General features: G+C 51.1%; 1 protein-coding gene across 1 annotated transcript in view; it reads left to right on the top strand.

Annotated features, from left to right (window-relative positions):
* Positions 1-22,682, top strand: part of tmem67 (transmembrane protein 67) — a 439,599-nt gene that overhangs the window by 2,571 nt on the left and 414,346 nt on the right. The window lies entirely within an intron of this gene.

Genomic DNA, 22,682 nt, shown 5'->3' on the forward strand with positions numbered 1-22,682 from the left:
AGACTGACTAAGAGAGGAAAAATAGAGTATGAAAGTAAATTTGCAAGGAATATAAAAGCAGACTGTAGGACCTATAAGTATGTAAAAAGAAAAAGATTAGTGAAGACAAATGTAGGTCCATTACCATCTGAAATGGAAGAATTAATACTAAAGAACAAGAAAATGTTGGAGCAATTAAATAACTACTTTAGTTCCATCTTCATGGAAGAAGACAGAAGGCAGAATTAACTTCCCAGAAATGCCAGGGAAGCAAGGGTCTAGTGAAAAGGAGGAATTTAGGAAATTAATATTAGTAAAGAAAAGTACTGTAGAAAGTATTGGGACTGAAAGCCGATAAATCCCCATGGCCTGATAATCTACACCTCAGGGTACTAAAGTGCGTTGGTTATCATCTTCTAAAATTCTGTAGATTCTGGAACTGGCCCGGCAGATTTAAAAGTGGCAAATGTAACTCCACTATTTAAAAAAAGGAGGAACGGAGAAAACAGGGAATTACAGACCAGTTAACTTCACATCAGTAGTAGGAAACATTTGAGAGTCTATTATAAAGGATATGATAACAGGGCACTTAGAAGATATCAATGGGATTAGACAAAGTCAACATAGATTTATGAAAGGGAAATTTTATTTGACAAACCTACTGGAATTTTTTGAGGATGCAACTAGTTGAATAAATAAAGGAACACCAGTTTATGTGGTGTAGAATCCCGACGGGCGAGAAATACTGATAGGACGCACGGTAGGATACAAAGAAAAAGATTTATTAAGATACACTACTAAACTCCTACGCCCCAAAGAGTCACCCTCTCCAACCAGGCTGGGATTTTTGAAGTGTAAAGCCTTCCCCGTTAAGGGGGAAGGTCCACTCCTAATTACTGGGGGAGTTCATCCTTGTTATGAGTCAATGGGAATCGGATGGTACAAACTCCCTTACACCTCAGGGGTCTTAACACCCATCCCCTGCCCCCTCCCGCCAGTCCGGAGAAATGTCCATGTCCTCTGGCCGATCTGTGGGATCCATTGACTGTTTTGCTTGGTGTCGGCGTTCCGGCGTTTAAGGGGTTCGACCAGGAGGTCCATACCTAATCAGTGAGCGGTGCTTCCATGCTGCGTGTCGAGGCTGGACCAATGGGGCTGGTGTCGGACGGAGAAGCGGGCGTGGACATTGGCATGGGCATTAATGGTTTTGGATTTGCATCTTCCTGCGGCTGGATGTCCATGTTGGAGTCGGGATCCAAAAGAACAGCGTCAGGCATCTTGATGATCTGGCTGTCGACGATCAGAGGGGACGTTGGTTGCGGCGGAGGTTGTGGCTGGGGGATCCACAGAATCTGGGTGTTGGTGGTGGGAACTGGTAAGTCTTGGAGGCGGCTGTGAATGTGGTCCACATGGCGGTTTGATTCCTGATCCAATGCCCGTACAGAGTAAGATACTCCACCCCCACAGTCGCATGCAATGTGATCCTGTAACTAAACAGAAAACGGGCCAATTGGGGTTCCCAGGTTCCATTTTGTCAGCTCCTTCATCCCTCTTAAATGTTTGAACTGGCCAAAAGGGCCATTTGAGACCAGGTGACACGGGGCAGTCAGCACATGACGGATCCCATTCACGGCCACAAATGCCTCAAACATTGCATTCGTGAAAGCAGCTCCATTGTCAGAGACCAATACCTCTGCAATACAATGTGTGCTGAAGGTGTATCGCAGGCGGTTTGGCCATTCCCAAGGGTGCAACCGCACCGTTGCTGAAGCTTTCTGGTGCTCTTGGCGTGGCCCGCATCATTGGGCCAGCTTCTCTATGTCCGTGTCGATGCCCGGCACCAGACGTAACTGCGGGCGAGCAACTTCATCTTGGACACCCTTGGGTGTCCGTTATGGAGGTTCTGTGGTAAGGTGTGTCGCCTGTGCTCCGGGAGGACTACTGTGGTTTCCCCAAAGGAGGATGCTGTCCTCCATGCTGAGCTCCGGAATTCTGGAGGAATTGTCAGGTGACGCCATGTGCTGCGCCCCATGCTGCACCATGTGCCAGACCCAGGATAACTGGGTCCATCTGGGTTCACCCCTTTATCCTGGCTGCCGTCACTGGCAATGAATCCATGAAGTGGAGTGCAGCCACCACCTCTTCCGAGGAGGAGGGCATCGATGGCCTTTGGGGAGGGCAAAGTGGCTTAATGCTTGCTGGATCTTTGCGCTGGGGCGGTGTTCCAAGCTGTACTCATATGCCCCCAGCAATAGGGCCCAAGACTGGATCCTGGCGGACGCGATCGGGGGGAATTGCTTCGGCTTCTTTGAATAGGCCCAATAATTCATGGTCAACGGAGACCGTAAAAGTGTGCCCGTAAACTGATGGAACTTAATGATTCCAAAGACAACCGCCAGCCCTTTTTGGCCTGCGCATAATTGCGCTCTGCGTCAGTGAGCATGCAGGATGTGAAAGCGACCGGTCGTTCTGAACCATCGGTCATGTGGTGGCCGAGGACCATGCCCACCCCATAAGGGAATGCATCACATGTCAACAGCAAAGGCTTGGCGGAGTCGAAGTGCGTTAGTTTTGAGGACGACAGCTGTCATTTTATCGTGTTGAATGCTGTTGAGATGGTGTCTAGTCCCACAGTTGAACCTTTTCTAGCAAGAGGTGGAGGGAACTGAGGATGGTTGCCAGGTTCAGGATGAATTTCCCATAATAATTTACTACTCCGAGGAAAGAACGTAGTTCTGTCTGGCCGCCGGGGTCGTGGGTTTATTTTATCACCCACACCTTGTCCTCTACAGGGTGCAATCAATTCTGGTCCACTCAGTACCCCAAATAAGTCATCTTGAGGACATGAAAGACAGATTTTTCCCACTGTGGTAGTAGAGGTATTACGGTACCTGGTAATGCTGGAACACCATTGTTAGAAATTGTATGCTTCCTATTGGTCAAGCTGTATGGTAGCTCCACCCTGCTAGGTGGGGTGTAAGAGCCCGTGCCGCCCCAGCAGCCTTCATTCTGTACCTGAGCTGCTGGGGGAAACATCTAGCTTATTAAAGCCTTCAGTTGGACTACAACCTCACTTTAGTGGTCAATGATCGTGCATCAATTTAATAAGCTAGATTTAAAAGGATGGAGCTCCGAATCAAGCCGGAGTGTCTGCAGCTCAGCCCCCACACGGCGAACTCAGCGGCAATCTTCAAGCATTGGCTGGCGTGTTTTAAAGGATATCTCGGGACGGATGAAAACACACCCACGGGAGAACAGAAAATGCAAGTCCTGCACTCAAGGGTGAGCCCGGAGATTTACACCCTCGTTGTTGCTAACTTTTGGTTGGCTCTTAAATGTGGCTCGTTGTGTCTTTACTTAATTTGCTCTGTTTCTATAATCTTTGCTCTAGAGTCGCCAGGTATCTTTATGATACTGCCACGAGGTTCAAGTTCAAGTGCTGATCAATAACTCGACACACCAATTAGTAAGATTCAAATCAAAACAGATTTATTATACACAGTCAATCACTACTCATGCATCAAACTATACTTACTAGACTATCTCTAACACTAAAAGGCCTATACCTAGCTTTGGCACTGGCCCATCAGGTCAGGGGAACAAATGGCCTTTCGTTCGATTCTGAGTCTGCAGGATTCAAAGCTGGTATGGACTGGTAGCTAGGAGCGCCTATCTCGTAGTGTGTGTTGACTGGAGACTTACTTGGTTGGTGCGGCAGCTCGGCAGGTCACTGTCAAGGGTTGGATCGTGCTGCTGAGTGACCCTGCCAAGAAGGAAGAATTGAACTTGGGGACTCTATTTTATAGTCCCCAGGGGCTTCACGCCCTTTTGGGCGGACCCCGTACCTTGTTCCAAGTGATTGGACTGCGTTCCGATCACTTGGATCGATTTCTCCAATACTGGAGCCGTTCCCTGATCGCTGGGCGATCCCTTGGTTTCCGTTGGCCTTCCTTTGTCTTGGCTCCTGCTGGTGCCGAGGAGTCTGGCTTAACCTTGTTTTACTAAATGTTTCCAATTGTTCCCGGGGATCGCTCATTAGTATGCAGATGGTCGGTAGTTTCAGTGCTGTCTGGGTTTCTGCAAAGTCTAATACACAGGAGACTTTGCACCTGCTAGTTTTTGCCTGTGTTGGCTGAATTTCCCTGTAATCTTTGCGGATCTTCATTTTAAATCGGAAAGTGGCCAACCCAGGTGGCTACACACCCTCCTTGTGATCCATAACGCGAAGGATCACATAACTGCGTTGTTTTCACTTCCTGACCCAGCGAGCACTCTTCCATGGCCTCTACACTGACCATAACTATGTATGAAAATTGTTAACTAACAATTCTAAGTGGCGCTATGTCACAACAGGGACATGCATTACAACATAAAAAAAGGTACCTCTAACTATCCTCAATAAACTATCCTCACTCAACAATCAAAAATAATCTACAATACTTTAAATGTACAAATAGCAGCAACACAAGTTTGTCTGGCTTGGCAGTCAAGCACAGAGGTTTACATTTCTTTATTGAACAAAACACCCATAAAGAAAAGCGGATGCACTTTAATTCACTCGAGGGGTTGGGGGGTTTGATGAAGTCTGAAAATAGGGGACCTAAACGTGTATACTGGGGTGCGAGAATGGTAGGCTCTCCTTCGCCATTTCCTGAGTCTAAGTGTCTGCACGACACTGAAGAGTATCGCCAGTACTAAGAGTGATTCTACAATGTACGATAGTGAGTACCAGGTTAGAAACATGTCACACCAGGTCGGGGTGTCGGTAACTATCTCGGGGTTAACTATTTCAGGGTGTAGTGTATGGTAGGGGTGGGAATCATTCACGGCCTGTGTGGTAGGGGGTCAGGGGGGTAGCATCCGCACGCAACTGAAAGGATCCTGCTAAGATCCAGGTGAACATGAAGGTTGTCTTCATCTTGCCGTCTTTCTGTCTTCTTCTTTTTCTTCCTCTTCCTCTGGAGTTCCTGAGGTTCCGGAGTTCTATGGACACAAGCGTAATATCTGTTACTATCTTGTGTAATACCTTGAATGTTAGCATGTCTGTCTTTTAGTGCCAATTTCCCTTTATTTTTTTTTAATTAAATATTTTATTGAAAATTTTTGGTCAACCAACACAGTACATTGTGCATCCTTTACACAATATTATAACAACACAAATAACAATGACCTATTTTATAAACAAAAAATTAATAAATAATAAATAACAAAAATGAAAACTAGCCCTAATTGGCAACTGCCTTGTCACAAGTAACACTCTCCAAAAATATAATTTAACAGTCCAATATATAATTATCTGTAGCAACGACCTATACATACTATACAGTATATATTAACAACCCTGAGAGTCCTTCTGGTTCCTCCTCCCCCCCCCCCCCCCCCCGATCCTGGGCTGCTGCTGCTGCCTTCTTTTTCCCATTCCGTCTATCTTTCTGCGAGGTATTCGACGAACGGTTGCCACCGCCTGGTGAACCCTTGAGCCGACCCCCTTAGGACGAACTTAATCCGCTCTAGCTTTATAAACCCCGCCATGTCATTTATCCAGGTCTCCACCCCCGGGGGCTTGGCTTCTTTCCACATTAGCAATATCCTGCGCCGGGCTACTAGGGACGCAAAGGCCAAAACATCGGCCTCTCTCGCCTCCTGCACTCCCGGCTCTTGTGCAACCCCAAATATAGCTAACCCCCAGCTTGGTTCGACCCGGACTCCTACTACTTTTGAAAGCACCTTTGTCACCCCCATCCAAAACCCCTGTAGTGCCGGGCATGACCAAAACATATGGGTATGATTCGCTGGGCTTCTCGAGCACCTCGCACACCTATCCTCCACCCCAACAAAATTTACTGAGCCGTGCTCCAGTCATATGTGCCCTGTGTAATACCTTAAACTGAATCAGGCTTAGCCTGGCACACGAGGACGACGAGTTTACCCTGCTTAGGGCATCTGCCCACAGCCCCTCCTCGATCTCCTCCCCCAGCTCTTCTTCCCATTTCCCTTTTAGTTCATCTACCATAGTCTCCCCTTCGTCCCTCATTTCCCTATATATATCTGACACCTTACCATCCCCCACCCATGTCTTTGAGATCACTCTGTCCTGCACCTCTTGTGTCGGGAGCTGCGGGAATTCCCTCACCTGTTGCCTCGCAAAAGCCCTCAGTTGCATATACCTGAATGCATTCCCTTGGGGCAACCCATATTTCTCGGTCAGCGCTCCCAGACTCGCGAACTTCCCATCCACAAACAGATCTTTCAGTTGCGTTATTCCTGCTCTTTGCCACATTCCATATCCCCCATCCATTCCCCCCGGGGCAAACCTATGATTGTTTCTTATCGGGGACCCCCCCAAGGCTCCAGTCTTTCCCCTATGCCATCTCCACTGTCCCCAAATCTTCAGTGTAGCCATCACCACCGGGCTTGTGGTGTAGTTCCTCGGTGAGAACGGCAATGGGGCTGTCACCATAGCCTGTAGGCTAGTCCCCCTACAGGACGCCCTCTCTAATCTCTTCCACGCCGCTCCCTCCTCCTCTCCCATCCACTTACTCACCATTGAAATATTAGCGGCCCAATAATACTCACTTAGGCTCGGTAGTGCCAGCCCCCCCCTATCCCTGCTACGCTGTAAGAATCCCTTCCTCACTCTCGGGGTCTTCCCGGCCCACACAAAACCCATGATGCTCTTTTCAATCCTTTTTAAAAAAGCCTTCGTGATCACCACCGGGAGGCACTGAAACACAAAGAGGAATCTCGGGAGGACCACCATCTTAACCGCCTGCACCCTCCCTGCCAGTGACAGGGATACCATATCCCATCTCTTGAAATCCTCCTCCATCTGTTCCACCAACCGCGTTAAATTTAACCTATGCAATGTGCCCCAATTCTTAGCTATCTGGATCCCCAGGTAACAAAAGTCCCTTGTTGCGTTCCTCAACGGTAGGTCCTCTATTTCTCTACTCTGCTCCCCTGGATGCACCACAAACAACTCACTTTTCCCCATGTTCACTTTATACCCTGAAAAATCCCCAAACTCCCCAAGTATCCGCATTATTTCTGGCATCCCCTCCGCCGGGTCCGCCACGTATAGTAGCAAATCGTCCGCATACAAAGATACCCGGTGTTCTTCTCCCCTAAGTACTCCCCTCCACTTCTTGGAACCCCTCAACGCTATCGCCAGGGGCTCAATCGCCAGTGCAAACAATAATGGGGACAGAGGGCATCCCTGCCTTGTCCCTCTATGGAGCCGAAAATATGCAGATCCCCGTCCATTCGTGACCACGCTCGCCACTGGGGCCCTATACAACAGCTGCACCCATCTAACATACCCCTCTCCAAAACCAAATCTCCTCAACACCTCCCACAAATAATCCCACTCCACTCTATCAAATGCTTTCTCGGCATCCATCGCCACTACTATCTCCGTTTCTCCCTCTGGTGGGGCCATCATCATTACCCCTAACAACCTCCGTATATTCGTGTTCAGCTGTTTCCCCTTCACAAACCCAGTTTGGTCCTCGTGGAGCACCCCCGGGACACATTCCTCTATTCTCATTGCCATTACCTTGGCCAGGACCTTGGCATCTACATTTAGGAGGGAAATAGGTCTATAGGACCCGCATTGTAGCGGGTCCATTTCCTTCTTTAAGAGAAGCGATATCGTTGCTTCAGACATAGTCGGGGGCAGTTGTCCCCTTTCCTTTGCCTCATTAAAGGTCCTCGTCAGTACCGGGGCGAGCAAGTCCACATATTTTCCATAGAATTCGACTGGGAATCCATCCGGTCCCGGGGCCTTTCCCGCCTGCATGCTCCTAATTCCTTTCACCACTTCTTCTACCTCGATCTGTGCTCCCAGTCCCACCCTTTCCTGCTCTTCCACCTTGGGAAATTCCAGCCGATCCAAGAAGCCCATCATTCTCTCCCTCCCATCCGGGGGTTGAGCTTCATATAATTTTTTATAAAATGTCTTGAACACTCCATTCACTCTCTCCGCTCCCCGCTCCATCTCTCCTTCCTCATCCCTCACTCCCCCTATTTCCCTCACTGCTCCCCTTTTCCTCAATTGGTGTGCCAGCAACCTGCTCGCCTTCTCCCCATATTCGTACTGTACACCCTGTGCCTTCCTCCATTGTGCCTCTGCAGTGCCTGTAGTCAGCAAGTCAAATTCTACATGTAGCCTTTGCCTTTCCCTGTACAGTCCCTCCTCCGGTGCTTCCGCATATTGTCTGTCCACCCTCAAAAGTTCTTGCAGCAACCGCTCCCGTTCCTTGCTCTCCTGCTTCCCTTTATGTGCCCTTATTGATATCAGCTCCCCTCTAACCACCGCCTTCAACGCCTCCCAGACCACTCCCACCTGGACCTCCCCATTATCATTGAGTTCCAAGTACTTTTCAATGCACCCCCTCACCCTTAGACACACCCCCTCATCTGCCATTAGTCCCATGTCCATTCTCCAGGGTGGGCGCCCTCCTGTTTCCTCCCCTATCTCCAAGTCCACCCAGTGTGGAGCGTGATCCGAAATGGCTATAGCCGTATACTCCGTTCCCCTCACCTTCGGGATCAATGCCCTACCCAGCACAAAAAAGTCTATTCGCAAGTAGACTTTATGGACATAGGAGAAAAACGAGAACTCCTTACTCCTAGGTCTGCTAAATCTCCACGGGTCTACACCTCCCATCTGCTCCATAAAATCTTTAAGTACCTTGGCTGCTGCCGGCCTCCTTCCAGTCCTGGACTTCGACCTATCCAGCCCTGGTTCCAACACCGTATTAAAATCTCCCCCCATTATCAGCTTTCCCATCTCTAGGTCCGGAATGCGTCCTAGCATGCGCCTCATAAAATTGGCATCATCCCAGTTCGGGGCATATACGTTTACCAAAACCACCGTCTCCCCCTGTAGTTTGCCACTCACCATCACGTATCTGCCCCCGTTATCCGCCACTATAGTCTTTGCCTCGAACATTACCCGCTTCCCCACTAATATAGCCACCCCCCTGTTTTTCGCATCTAGCCCCGAATGGAACACCTGCCCCACCCATCCTTTGCGTAGCCTAACCTGGTCTATCAGTTTCAGGTGCGTTTCCTGTAACATAACCACATCTGCCTTAAGTTTCTTAAGGTGTGCGAGTACCCATGCCCTCTTTATCGGCCCATTCAGCCCTCTCACGTTCCACGTGATCAGCCGAGTTGGGGGGCTTCCTACCACCCCCCTTGTCGATTAGCCATCACCTTTTTCCAGCTCCTCACCCGGTTCCCACGCAGCTGTATCTCCCCCAGGCGGTGCCCCCCCCGCCCATCCTCTCCCATACCAGCTCCCCCCTCTCCCCAGCAGCAGCAACCCAGTAATTCCCCCCTCCCACCCCCCCCGCTAGATCCCCCGCTAGCGTAATTACTCCCCCCATGTTGCTCCCAGAAGTCAGCAAACTCTGGCTGACCTCGGCTTCCCCCCGTGACCTCGGCTCGCACCGTGCGACGCCCCCTCCTTCCTGCTTCTCTATTCCCGCCATGATTATCATAGCGCGTGAACCAAGCCCGCGCTTCTCCCTTGGCCCCGCCCCCAATGGCCAACGCCCCATCTCCTCCACCTCCCCTCCTCCCCCCATCACCACCTGTGGGAGAGAGAAAAGTTACCACATCGCAGGATTAGTACATAAAACCCCTCTTTGCCCCCCACATTCGCCCCACCACTTTGTTCGAACGTTCTTTTTAATAACCCGCTCATTCCAGTTTTTCTTCCACAATAAAAGTCCACGCTTCATCCGCCGTCTCAAAGTAGTGGTGCCTCCCTCGATATGTGACCCACAGTCTTGCCGGTTGCAGCATTCCAAATTTTATCTTCTTTTTATGAAGCACCGCCTTGGCCCGATTAAAGCTCGCCCTCCTTCTCGCCACCTCCGCACTCCAGTCTTGATAAACGCGGATCACCGCGTTCTCCCATTTACTGCTCCGAGTTTTCTTCGCCCATCTAAGGACCATTTCTCTATCCTTAAAACGGAGGAATCTCACCACTATGGCTCTGGGAATTTCTCCTGCTCTCGGTCCTCGCGCCATCACTCGGTATGCTCCCTCCACCTCCAACGGACCCGCCGGGGCCTCCGCTCCCATTAACGAGTGCAGCATCGTGCTCACATATGCCCCGACGTCCGCTCCCTCCACACCATCAGGAAGACCAAGAATCCTCAGGTTGTTCCTCCTTGCGTTGTTTTCCAGTGCCTCCAACCTTTCCACACATCATTTCTGATGTGCCTCCTGCGTCTCCGTCTTCACCACCAGGCCCTGTATATCGTCCTCATTCTCGGCTGCCTTTGCCTTCACGACCCGAAGCTCCCGCTCCTGGGTCTTTTGTTCCTCCTTTAGCCCTTCGATCGCCTGTAGTATCGGGGCCAACAGCTCTTTCTTCATTTCCTTTTTGATCTCTTCCACACAGCATTTCAAGAACTCTTGTTGTTCAGGGCCCCATGTTAAACTGCCACCTTCCGACGCCATCTTGGTTTTTGCTTGCCTTCCTTGCTGCTGTTCTAAAGGATCCACTGCAATCTGGCCACTCTCTCCTCCTTTTTCCATCCGTATCCAGGGGGGATTCCCTTCTGGTTTACCGCACAGTGTTTTTAGCCGTCAAAATTGCCGTTGGGGCTCCTATCAAGAGCCCAAAAGTCCGTTTCACAGGGAGCTGCCGAAACGTGTGACTCAGCTGGTCATCGCCGCACCCGGAAGTCCCAATATCCCTTTATAATGTGTCACCATGTGTGACTCCCTCTTTTTTTTTAAATCAAAAATTTGGACTAGACATCTAAGAAAATACTGCCGTACTGCGAGCCGTCTCGCAGCCTGTGTGATTTACCATCCCAGTGTTTGAGGATGTAAATAGCAAAGGGAAGCAATCCTAAGGGTTGCCAAAACCAAACAAAAGAATTTTGATCGTAACGAGCCAAGATGGGGTGCGTATTGGCCGCGGCGGGTAAGATTTGGATGGAATCCCCGGGTAGGACGGTGATCAATGCTATATGCGTTCTACCCGAGCGTAGCTGACCAGATGGGGTGTCCTCAGGCAGGGCGGAGACCAATGCCGTTTCTCCACTGCCTGAGCAACCGGCAAGAACGGGTAAGAATGTGGTCGTCGTGGCGGGCTGCCTCTCGAATTAGGAGAGCAACTATGAGTCGGGTTCTGTCGACAGACTAGTTCCTCTGAACTATTGTCTGGGACAAACCTGTACCTTTAACAATTTTCTGGGGACAAACTAGTTCCTCTGAACTATTGTCTGGGACAGGCGTCAAAGGGGGTGGGTGACGTGGGGCCATGAAAAACTTTCCGAGTTTACACACAACACTTAACGATAACACTAACGAACAAACATTCAACAAACATGGTGCAGGTTCCATCAGAAAGGACATCGTAAATCACATGTGGACTGGGGTGGAACGAGCATATGGAGGTAGTGTCGCGTGACCGAAGAAGAGAGGAAGGAGGAGTGAAACAAAAATGAAATGGCATTGCTGAGGTATCGCTGCCATGAGAAGTGGTGGGTAAGCGCTCACAGTTTGCATGGGACAGCTGGGACCTTGCAGCTGCTGTGGACGGTGTTCTCTTTCATATCTGGGGGCTAGTCTAGCTGGTGGTGGGGGTCTCCTGCAATCTCAGGCGAAGTGTCCTGGCTGCTGACAGTTGTAACATGACCCCTGGGGCACGTAAGGTGGAGCAGGATCTCTGGGGTATTGCTCCCTTGGATATGGTTCCCTGGGTGGGGGGTTGGGGTTGTTGGTGTCGTCGTGGTTCGGGGGGCATTTGTGGGCTGATTCCGTTGCTGTTTCAGGGGGGCTTGACATTCTCGTGCGTAATGTCCTAATTGGCCGCAATTATAACACTCCTGGGATTTGGTTTGCTGTGGGCTGTTTCTTCCCTCATTCACCCATGCGGGGTTCTGGTGCGTTTTAACTGCTTGAATACCTACCTCTGCCTGCTGTTCTTCGGGTTTCCTAATTGCGGGTTTGTTGTGGACAGATTGCTCCCAGGAGCGGGACAATCTTTTTAAAACCCACTTTTCGTTGTGCGCTTCCTCCGAGGGGGTCATAATTGGTACAGGCTTTTTGTCCTGCCTCTGTGGAATGGGAGATAAGGGTGCGGGTCCATTTGGCCATGTTGTCTTGGGACAAATGGGCGCGGTCTAAGTTGCCGAAAACGGCTGTAAAATGGATCCACAGGCATCCAGCAAACGCTGTGGGGTGTTCTGTCTTCTGCCTGCACTTATTCAGGCCTTCTACTGGGTCACCTCTGTTATAGCCGATCATGTCTAGGATCGCCGTATGCATCTCTGCAAGGGTGCCTCCTCCTACATTCTGTGGGTCGGGAAGGGCTGCTTCAACTGAAGGGTCTAAACTCAAAACTGTGTGCTTCACTTGCTCACGCTCATCCAGGCCGTAACATGGTCGCCTGCTGCTTCACTCTGGCAAAGAAGTGGTGGGGGTCTGAGGTGGGGAGGAACGGTGTGATCTTTTCGCACACGTCCAGTAATTGGGTCACGGTTAAGGGGGTGGTGTAAAAGAATTCCGCGTATCCTTCCGATGTGACTGTGAGGTGGGTAGTGACTGGATTCATGGGTGCCTGATCGATCTGCTCTGTGGGGGGTTGGGGTGCTTTTCTCTTTTGGGGCTTTCCTTGCGCACATGTTCCCTGAACATACCTATGCGTGGTTTTGTTTAATTCTTGCCAATCAGGGCCGTCTTCCTCATCTAATTGGGATCCAAAGGTGCTCTGAAACCCATTTTATACTGAAAACAAAGACTGCAGTTCCGCAATCTGCTTCCTGCATTTTGAATGATCCACTGAGCTCTGTCTGTGCTCCGTGGTGGCAGCATGGAGTGCTCTTAACGTTGCTTTTAAATCGCTGCACTGCCTTTGCAATGCCTCTACCTGTTTCTCTGTCTCTTCTCTTACCAGGACAGCACGTTGCGTGTCCTGATAGGCCTTCTCATATTGGGTTTAGAAGCTGCTCAGATGCGCTAGACAAGACTGGTGTGCCCACTTGGCATCATCCACCTCTCTGTCCTTTGCTGCCAACTTCCTCCTTAAATCTATATTCTCTCTCTCGATCTCACTAACATCGACCTTGCTCATTCGATGTCTCTCTTCTATCTCTTTGCGGAGCGTCCGAACAACCTCCTCTGCGCCTCGCAATTGTGCCAGATAGGACACGATTGCCATCGGCTTGCGAGCTTTTCCCAAGCTTTTCTTATGGATCTCTGACAGGTTCTCCCACCAAGTATGTCCTATACTCCTGGGTCCTGTTTCCTCATTATCACAGAATTCACTCCAAAGGGGCCATCCTTTCCCTTTGAGATATTTCCTGATCTCTTCTTCCCAAACGGGACACTGTCCTACTCTGCTGCTGGTCGCTGCGACCTCGAATTCCTGGGGATTCATAAGGCGTTCCATTGCCTTCATTGCCATTTTCTCTATCTGAATGCTCTTTTAAATTTGGAACGAGGGGTACTAAGGCGGTGCTGTATACACGGGTACGGCGTTTGCTAATTTGCGGAATACAAACTTCCGACAGTTTTTCGCAACAAAAAATCTATCAGTTTTACCTTATAGTCCTGTTAGTTACGCATGCATTAACACGCTTCCGAATTATGAGGATTGATCAGAACTGCTTGAACATTTGTGGTTTTTCTGTTCCCAATTGGATTCTCAATTCAAATTTTGGGTTCTCCCGGAGTGGTTAGGCCACTTCTAAGTCGGGTCCCGTCAGAGTCAGCCGCTAAATGTTGCCAACTTTGGTTGGCTCTTAATTTGTTGCCCGTTGTATCTTTGCTTAATTTGCTCTGTTTCTTTAATCTTTGCTCTAGAATCGCCAGGTATCTTTATGATACCGCCACGAGGTTCAAGTTCAAGTACTGATCAATAACTTGACACACCAATTAGTAAGATTCAAATCAAAAGACATTTATTATACACAGTCAATCACTACTCATGCATAAAACTCTACTTACTAGACTAACTCTAACACTAAAAGGCCTATACTTAGCTTTGGCACTGGCCCACCAGGTCAGGGGAACAAATGGCCTTTCGTTCGATTCTGAGTCTGCAGGATTCAAAGCTGGTATGGACTGGTAGCTGGGAGCGCCTATCTCGTAGCGTGCGTTGACTGGACACTTACTTGGTTGGTGCGGCAACTAGGCAGGTCACTGTCAAGGGTTGGTTCGTGCTGCTGAGTGACCCTGCCAAGAAGCACGAATTGAACTTGGGGACTCTATTTTATAGTCCCCAGGAGCTTCACGCCCTTTTGCGCGGACCCCGTACCTTGATCCAAGTGATTGGACTGCGTTCCGATCACTTGGATCGATTTCTCCAATACTGGAGCCGTTCCCTGATCACTGGGCGGTCCCTAGGTGTCCGTTGGCCTTCCTTTGCCTTGGCTCCTGCTGGCGCCGAGGAGTCTGGCTTGTTTTACTAAATATTTCCAATTGTTCCCGGGGATCGCTCATTAGTATGCAGATGGTCGGTAGTTTCAGTGCTGTCTGGGTTTCTGCAAAGTCTAATACACAGGAGACTTTGCACCTGCAAGTTTTTGCCTGTGTTGGCTGAATTTCCCTGTAGTCTTTGCGGATCTCCATTTTAAGTCGGGAAGTGGCCAACCCAGGTGGCTACATCATCGAGTAAGCGGAAGACTTTGATGCAGCAATAGAGTTGCTAAAAGGACATTATATTCGCCCGGTAAACCAGGTCTACGCCCAACATCTGCTAGCGACGAGGCGACAAATCCCTGGGGAATCGCTGGAAGAATTCTACTAGGCGCTCCTGGTGTTGTGGAGAAACTGCAGCTGCCCGCAAGTTTCGGCGAGCGAACACACGGAGATCTTGGTCCGGGACACTTTCGTGGCAGGTATGCTGTCCTCCCAAATCTGACAGCGATTGCTGGAAAACGGCACTCTAGGTCTCAAGGAGGCACGGGCCCTCGCAGGCTCCCTAGATGTGGCCTCCAGAAACGCCCGCGCTTACGTTCCCGACCGCGCGGCAGCCCCCTGTGCAGCATGGAACTACTCCGCAGCTGACCCCGAGACATCCCCCATCCCCCCACAAGCTTGCGCTGCAAGGCGGCCTGGCAACCCCGGGGGGCCCTGCTGCTACTTTTGCGGGCAGGCCAAGCACCCCCGCCAGCGCTGCCCGGCCCGCGCATCCACCTGCAAGGGATGCGGTAAAAAGTGCCATTTTGTGGTGGTATGCCAGGCCCGTGCGGTTCGCGGTCTCCGGCGGCGAATGCGGACCGCCACCACAAACCTCTCCACGGTCCCCGTGCGGCCAGAGGGCGCCGCCATCTTCCTACTCCAGGGCCACGTGCGGCCCCCGGGCGCCGCCATCTTGTCCCGCGGATGCCACTTTAGATGGATGGGCGCCGCCATTTTGTGCACCTCCAGCCATTTGCGACCAATGGGAGCCGCCATCTTGGATGGCCCCCCAGGACCCCAGCTCGGCTGACCACACACTGCCCGAAGAGAACACTCAACTGCTGCGATTAGCCTCGGTGACTCTGGATCAGTCCTGGCCTCGAACACTCTCAACTGCTTCAACGACTGTATTTATCAACGGGCACGAGACGTCTTGCCTAATTGACTGTGGGAGCACAGAGCTTCATACACCCCGACACGGTAACGTGCTGTTCTCTCCTCGTCCACCCCGTTAATCAAAAAATCTCCCTGGCCTCTGGTTCCCACTCAGTAGAGATAAAGGGGTTTTGTGTAGTGATACACAATCAATACGCTTGAGTCCACGTAGAGTCATATCGATTCAGCTTTAGTCAGATAGAACTGTACCCAGCAGCGAAGTTACGGAAGTGAAGGCTGCTGGGACGGCATTGGTTCTTATAACCCGCCTCTCAGGGCGGGGCTATGTACATTGCCCAATGGTAGACCTCGCGGTCTAGCCAATGGTTATTCCTCTCTCTGGTACTGCAGTACCTGGTATTACCACATGTAGCAAACCTCACAGTCCAGGGAAGGGAGTTTAAAAATTACCGGCTCTACGTCCTTCCCCACCTCTGCGCGGCCACACTCCTAGGTTTAGACTTCCAGTGTAATCTCCAAAGTCTAAGTTCAAATTCGGCGGCCCTATACCCCCTCTCACTGTCTGCGGCCTCGCGACCCTCAAGGTCCACCCGCCTTCCCTGTTTGTGAACCTCACCCCGGATTGCAAACCCGTCGCCACCAGCAGCAGACAGTGCCCAGTGCCGGATCTTTATTAGGTCAGAGGTCCAAAGGCTATTGAGGGAAGGAGTCATTGAAGCTAGCAACAGTCCCTGGAGAGGTCAAGTAGTGGTAGTAAAGACCGGGGAGAAGCATAGGATGGTCATCCACTACAGTCAGACCATCAACAGGTTTACGCAGCTGGACGCGTACCTTCTCCCCCGCATATCCGACCTGGTAAACAGGATCGCGCATTACAAGGTCTTCTCCACGCTGGATCTCAAGTCCGCCTACCACCAGCTCCCCATCCGCACTAGTGATCGCAAATACACTGCCTGTTTACAGGCAACATTCCCGTATCTCAATAATGTCACCATCTGCGGCCACGGCCAGCAGGACCACAACACCAACCTCCGAAAATTCCTCCAGACCACAAAGATCCTTAACCTTACATATAACATGGATAAATGCGTGTTTAGCACCGACCGCCTAGCCATCCTCAGCTACGTAGTGCAAAATGGAGTTATAGGCCCCGACCCTGAACACATGCGCCCCCTTATGGAGTTCCCCCTCCCTCACTGCTCCAAGGCCCTGAAGCGCTGCCTAGGGTTTTTCAGTTACTACGCCCAGTAGGTCCCCAACTATGCGGACAAGGCCCGTCCCCTGATCCAATCCACAGCTTTTCCCCTGTCGATAGAGGCCCGCCAGGCCTTCAGCCGCATCAAAACGGACATTGCAAAAGCCACGATGCACGCCATTGACGAGTCCCTCCCCTTCCAGGTCGAGAGCGACGCGTCTGACGTAGCTCTGGCGGTCACCCTCAACCAAGCGGGCAGGCCCGTGGCCTTCTTCTCACGTACCATCCATGCTTCCGAAATCCGCCAGCCCTCAGTCGAAAAGGAGGCCCAGGCCACAGTAGAAGCTATGCAACATTGGAGGCATTCCCTGGTGGGCAGGAGATTCACTCTCCTCACTGACCAACGGCCAGTTGCTTTCATGTTCGATAATGCACAGCGGGGCAAGATAAAAATTGCTAAGATCTTGCGATGGAGGATCGAACTCTCCATCTACAACTACGAGATCTTGAATCGTCCCGGCAAGCTAAACGAGCCTCCTGACCCCCTGTCCCGCGGCACGTGCCACCACACAAGTGGACCACCTCCGAGCCCTCCACGAGGACCTCTGCCACCCGTGGGTCACTCGCTTTTTCCACTTTATCAAGACCCGCAACCTGCCCTACTCCATCGAGGAGGTCAGGACAGCCACCAGGGAAAGCGCACCTGATAAAGGCTTCCCGTCCCTTTGAATGCCTCAGCATGGACTTCAAAGGCCCCCTCCCCTCCACCGACCGCAACACGTACTTCCTGAACGTGATTGACGAGTACTCCGGGTTCCCATTCACCATCCCCTGCCCCAACATGACCGCAACCACCGTCATCAAGGCCATTCATAGCATCTTTGCACTGTTCGGGTTCCCCGTCTACATACATAGTGATAGGGGGTCCTCCTTTATGAGCGACGAACTGTGTCAATTCCTGCTCAGCAAGGGCATCGCCTCGAGGTAACGGACAGGTAGAGAGGGAGAACGGAACGGTCTGGAAGACCGTCCTACTGGCCCTACGGTCCAGGAATCTCCCAGTCCCCCGCTGGCAGGAAATCCTCCCGGATGCCCTCCACTCCATCCGGTCACTGCTTTGTACCACAACCAACCAGACACCTCACGAACGTCTCCTTGTCTTCCCCAGGAAGTCCTCCTCTGGGACCTCGCTCCCGACATGGCTGGCAGCTCCCAGACCCATCCTGCTCCGAAAACACGTGCGGGCGCACAAGTCGGACCCGTTGGTCGAGAGGGTCCATCTTCTCCACGCTAACCCCTAGTATGCATACGTGGCGTACCCCGGCAGCCAAGAAGATACGGTCTCCCTACGAGACCTGGCGCCCGCCGGAGCCCCACGCACACCCCAGCCACCAGTCCACCCTCCCCTCCACCAGGGCACCTACAGGAGGATCGGTCCTTCCGCCGGCCCCGTCTAGGCCCCCCTACCCACCGACGCACCCCGCAGGTGCTCCCTTCCCAGGTCAACCGTTTTCCCCACCAGCGCCGTCTAGGGGTGACGAAGCTGCCACAGAGATCGAGGACACGCACCCGGAGTCACAGACACCCGAGCCTCCATGGAGTCACCACCGAAGCTCCGACGATCACAGAGGACAACCAGGGCCCCCGATCGACTGATTGCTTCATTTTAAATTGTAAATTTAAATCATAAATTGTAAATAGTTACTAGAATTTTAAATAGTTACAAAACGCAGTACGGAGGTATTGCGGTACCTCCATAACTATTTCTATCACGTTGCCGAGGCCACCACCCCCGCTGGACTCTTTTTTAACAGGGGGTGAATGTGGTAGTAGAGGTATTACGGTACCTGGTAATGCTGGAACACCATTGGTAGAAATTGTATGCTTCCTATTGGTCAAGCTGTATGGTAGCTCTGCCCTGCTAGGCGGGGTATAAGAGCCCGTGCCGCCCCAGCAGCCTTTATTCTGTACCTGAGCTGCTGGGGGAAACATCTAGCTTATTAAAGCCTTCAGTTGGACTACAACCTCGTTTTAGTGGTCATTGATCGTGCATCAATTTAAAAAGCTAGATTTAAAAGGATGGAGCTCCGAATCAAGCCGGAGTGTTTGCAACTCAGCCCCCACGCAGCGAAGCAGAGGCAGAAGCCCACCTGTCAAAACCCCAGAGGACTTCTGCCAGGCTTGCTGGATGTTCCTGGTCGGATGCCCCGGTGATGAGGAAATCATTGAAGTAGACGTCCACCTTGGATAGCCCCCGCAGGATGTTCTCCATCACACGCTGGAAAATAGCGCATGCAGATGAGACCCCAAACGGCAACTGGGTATATTTGTTTAAACCCTTGTGGGTATTCACGGTGATGAACCGGCAGGAGTGTGGGACCAGTATTAATTGTAGATATGCATGAGTCATGCCCAGTTCTGTGAAGGTTCGTCCTCTGCTCTGCTTTGCATAGTGGTCCTCGATGCGGGGCACCGGGTATCAGTCCAAATGGGAAATGTGGTCCACCGTCATATTCCCCGCAGAGATGCATGGAACCATCTGAGTACTGGCACGCCCAATTGGCAAATTTTACTCGGAGGATGATCCCTAAGTGTTCGAGGATGTCCAATTTGGCATTGACTTTTGGCCACAATGCATAGGGGACCGTGCGGGCACGGAAATAACGAAGGCTGTGCCTGTGGGTCTACGCTGATTCGGGCCACGGCCCCTTTGTCCCCAGTCCGCCTGCGAAGACGTCGGAGAATCTGGCCTGGACCTCCCTTGCCTGGCAGGGTGTAGAACAAGGCTCTCAGGATATGGGGTAGGCCATTCAGGACAGAGATAAGGAGAAATGTCTTTATTCAGAGGATGGTGAACCTGCGGCATTTTATACCACATAAGTCTGTGGAAGTCACTGAATATATTTAATAAAGAAATAGCTAACTTTCTAAACACTTAAATGTCAAGGGGTATGGGGGGAGAGTGGAAGTATGGCCATCATCATGTTGAATGGTGCAGCTGGCTCGATGAGCTGAACTACCTACTCCCATTTTCTATGTTTCTATGCCTGAAAAAAAATATTTGATTGGAGGCATTTTCAAATAAATACATAATAAAGAAGAAAAACAAAAACCATACGCCACTCAAAAATTGCCACCCCTCCACTCTACCCGCTGCCATCCTGGTGCCTGCCGCCCCCTTTTTAACTTTTAACCCAGATTCCTGGCCCAAACAGAAAATAAATGCCACCCCCCCTCCCCACCCGCCCTCCCAGCTGAGAACTCAATAATCCTTCAAGAAGTTGATGACCAGCTTCCACCTGGAGGAGAACCCCTCCTCTGCACCTCTGACGCCAAACTTGATTATCTCTAAGTACAGGAACTCTGCCAATTGCTCACCCATACCCCTGCACTCGGCAGCTCCAGGTATCGTCAGCACAACAAAATCTGTGTACAGTTTATGAGGGAGTCAAAGGCCAACACATCGGCCTTTCTCCCGCATCTACGACACTTCAAGTATTGCAACCTCCAGAATCGGAGATATGGTTATACTCAAAATCTTCGACATTATATCTGCAAATCCCCCGCCAATCTCGGACATGCCCAAAACATGTGGATGTGTTTCGCCAGCCTCCCCGCACACCTGCCACACCAATCCTCCACCCCTGGAAAGAAACGTCTCATCCTGGACACCGTTATGTGGGCCCTGTGTACCATTTTGAACTGGATGAGATGTTCTTGCGCACAAACCATCACAAAGCCTCACTCCATACTCCAGCCCCCAAGACCCACCCAGCTCTTCCTCCCACTTACGCCTAACGTCCTCCACCTGGGCACTCTCTATTCAGCAACTCCTCAAGGAAATCCAAGACCTTGCACTCCTATCTCCTCCTCAGACAGAAGATTGTCCTGCAGCACTGGGGGTGGCAGTACCGAAACAAAGCCACCTCCTTCCTCATAAAATCCCTAACTTGCAGATACCTGAACCCATTCCCCTTCGGCAACTGGTATGTCCCCTCCAGCTCCTCTTAGTCAATAAACTTCCTTTGTACGGCTTGGAGAGCGGACACTCCTGCCTCGCCCCTTGATGCAATCCAAAATATTCCGAGCTGACTTTGTTAGTCTGAGCAATCGTTTTAGACACCTTATACAACAGCTGAACCCGGTCCACAAATCCCTGCCCAAACCCAAAGCATCTCAGCACCTCAAATAAGTATGGCCACTCAACCCGATCGAAAGCTTTCACTGCGTCCATCGTCACGACCATTTCAACATCTCGGCCCTCCAAGGACATCATAATCACATTCATCGACAGCTGCCGCCCCTTCACAAATCCCATCTGATCCTCACCTATCACCCCCAGCACACAATCCTCTATCCGCACCGCCAGTACCTTCGCCAACAGCTTCGCATCTACATTCAACAGCGAAATTGGGCAGTACTACCCACACTGTTCTGGGTCCTTGTCTTTCTTTGAAATGAGTGACATCAAGGCCTGAGACAGCGTGGGGGAGAGCTCTCCCCTCTCCCACCTACTTGTTACACATCTCGACTAACAGGGGCCTTAACTCCAACCCAAACTCGTCTGGGACCCGGACCCAGGGCCACCCCGCCTGCATCGATTAAACGCAATTGATTAATTCACTCAGCCCAATCGGGGGCCCCTGTCCCTGCACCTTCACCTCCGTCACCCTCAGTAACTCCAGCCCATCCAAAAACCGCCTCATTTAACTCGTCCTCCACGGGAGGCTCCAAGCTGTACCATTTCCAGTAAAGAGCCTGAAATGCTCCATTCACCTCTGGCTCCTTTACCATTGTACCCCCGTCATCTCTCATCTGCCCAATTTCCCTTGATGCCACCTGTTTCCTCAGCTGATGTGCAAACATCCTGCTGGCCTTCTCCCCATATTCATATACTGCCCCTCTGGCCCTGCTCATTGCCCCACCACCTTTCCCGTGGACACATGTCCAAATTCCATCTGGACATTTTGTCTCTACTTCAACAGGGCCTCCTCAGGCGCTACTGAGTACCTCCAGTCATCCCTCAGATTAGCCTCCACCAACCTCAACTTCTCAGCCTGTTCCACCCTTTCTTTGTGCTCCCAGATTGAGATAAACTCCCCCTCCCCCCCTTACCAGTGCCTCCCAAAACATGGGAGCGTCTTATTGGGCAGCATGGTAGCACAATGGTTAGCACTGTTGCTTCACAGCTGCAGGGCCCCAGGTTCGATTCACCACTTGGGTCGCTGTCTGTATGGAGTCTGCACGCTCTCCCTGTGTCTGCGTGGGTTTCCAACGGGGGCCCCGGTTTCCTCCCACAAGTCCCGAAAGACGTGCTGTTAGGTAATTTAGACATTCTGAATTCTCCCTCTGTACCCGAACAGGCGCCGGAATGTGGCGACTAGGGGCTTTTCACAGTTACTTCATTGCAGTGTTAATGTAAGCCTACTTGTGACAATAAAGATTATTATTAACATAGAGGCGGAGACTTCTCCCGTTGTATTCTGCTCCACTTAATTACCGTGTAGTCACCCCTATCTTTTTGCGAACCTTCTTATCCGCCAATAACCCCACATCCAAACTCCCCTTCGCGACCCACAATTTCACCCAATAGGGTTGGTGGTCAGACACCACGGTCGCCGAGTACTCCAATCCCACCAACTGTGCCTTGTCCAGGACAAAGAAATTAATTCAGGAGTACATCCGGAGGACGTGCGAGAAGTACACAAATTCCTTCGCCCTCGGACTCTCAAACTGCCATGGGCCTGCCCCATCTCATGCGTTCCGTAAACCCCATAAGTGGGTCTTCCGGTAGTGCTCGTGAGCAGAGTGGCCGCATCAACAAGAGGCTCCCCCCCAAAAAAAGAGGCTCCTGCCGGTGCACACTATTTTCAGGGGTTTTCCCGTTTATTTTCCCCCGCCTTGCACAATTCCACTGCAGATTGTAACGTTAAATCTTTTTATCACAGGAATTGTTTTC

The sequence above is a fragment of the Scyliorhinus torazame genome, chromosome 11 (assembly GCF_047496885.1).
Source record: "Scyliorhinus torazame isolate Kashiwa2021f chromosome 11, sScyTor2.1, whole genome shotgun sequence".
Lineage (NCBI taxonomy): Eukaryota > Metazoa > Chordata > Chondrichthyes > Carcharhiniformes > Scyliorhinidae > Scyliorhinus > Scyliorhinus torazame.